The sequence below is a fragment of the Otolemur garnettii genome, unplaced genomic scaffold (assembly GCF_000181295.1).
Source record: "Otolemur garnettii isolate 467f Iridium unplaced genomic scaffold, OtoGar3 scaffold00054, whole genome shotgun sequence".
NCBI lineage: Eukaryota > Metazoa > Chordata > Mammalia > Primates > Galagidae > Otolemur > Otolemur garnettii.
In genome coordinates this window covers 7,423,820-7,425,412 of record NW_003852449.1, presented here as the reverse complement: position 1 = coordinate 7,425,412, position 1,593 = coordinate 7,423,820, and positions in this window count along the sequence as shown.

Below are 1,593 nucleotides of genomic sequence, written 5' to 3'. Positions count from 1 at the left end.
GGAAAGAAAGGGAGTTCAAAGACACAGAAAGGGGAAATGGGTAAGAAATTAGGCAGACCTGTCCAAAGACTCATACAGAGTGAAGCAGGTGAGGGATATTTTAGTGATGAAGTAGCTAGAAAATTTTGCCTCAGAATATTCAGCCACATCGCAGCATTTCATGATTCATATGTTTTAAGTTCTTTTAATCTATACAGCACCACTGAAAACATTGTTAATGATTAAATGTATTGATGGACATATAATAATAAAGCTTTAAAAACAGGAGTTTGATTAATTCACCCTTCTGAACCAGAAGTCCAGAAATAGAAGCCAAATAAAGGCTGTAGTAAATATGAAAAAAATTAATTAAGTAGCCCTTGGGGAGGTGTGACTGATACTTATTTAACTTGTCTAATTTTCCCAGGCTTTAGTTTTCGCGTCTCTACGGTAGGGATACCATTATTCCTTCCACGTGGAAAGGTATCGTGTTTGGGGATATAATGGGAATAGTCTTTTGAATATTAATTGAGATACTTAGAATGCTCAGCAGAAGAAATGTTCAATAAATGACTATTCTATATGTCTTTATCAGCATAAAGATAAAGGACATTTAGTCTAGATCTAGACTTCCTGGATCATATACCTGGCCTTCCATTGACCAGTGTGATGATTTGGAGGCAAATTGCTTAAACTTTCTGTGCTTTAGTATCTTCACGTGTAAACAAACTACATCTCTGAAGATTAAATAATTTACTATTAATTTATGTAAACTAGTTTTAAAAATATGTTACATGGTAAGGGATACAATAAGATTTTATCATTTTTTACTTCTTCTACCACCATCATTCGTTATCAGAATCAATTTTGTGGAAAGAACAGTTATACTTTATACTGTCTCATCTTTCTCCTCTCTTCAACTCAATACTGTCTACCTTTAGCCTCTCCGTCTCCCCACACTCTCCTATTTATTTTTTATAGGACTGTTGTTCATTCTCTGTTTATACAAACCAATGGCCTCTTTGTGATTTTTATTTTAGTTAAACTTAGGTTTCCCACTCCTATCTTTGGGGGTAGAGTCTCACTTTGTTGCACTCAGTAGAGTGCCCATGGCGTCATAGCTTACAGCAACCTCAAACTCTTGGGCTTGAGTGATTCTCTAGCCTCAGCCTCCCAAGTAACTGGGAGTACAGGTGCCCACCACAATGTCTGACTAGTTTTAGAGATGGGGTTTCACTCTTGCTTAGGCTGGTCCTTAACTCCTGAGCTCAAGCGATCCACCTGCCATAGGTCTCCCAGAGTGCTTGAATTATAGGTGTGAGCCACCACGGCCTCCCAGAGTGCTAGGATTATGCGTATGAGGCACCATGGCTTCCCAAGTGCTGGAGTTACAGCCATAAACCACCACGGCCTCCCAAGTGCTGGGATTAAAGGCTTGAGCCACCATGGTCTCCCAGAGTACTAGGATTATAGACATGAGCCAATATGGTCTCCCAGAGTACTAGGATTATAGACATGAGCCAACATGGTCTCCAAGAGTACTGGGATTATAGACATGAGCCAACATGGTCTCCCAGAGTACTAGGATTATAGACATGAGCCAACATGGTCTCC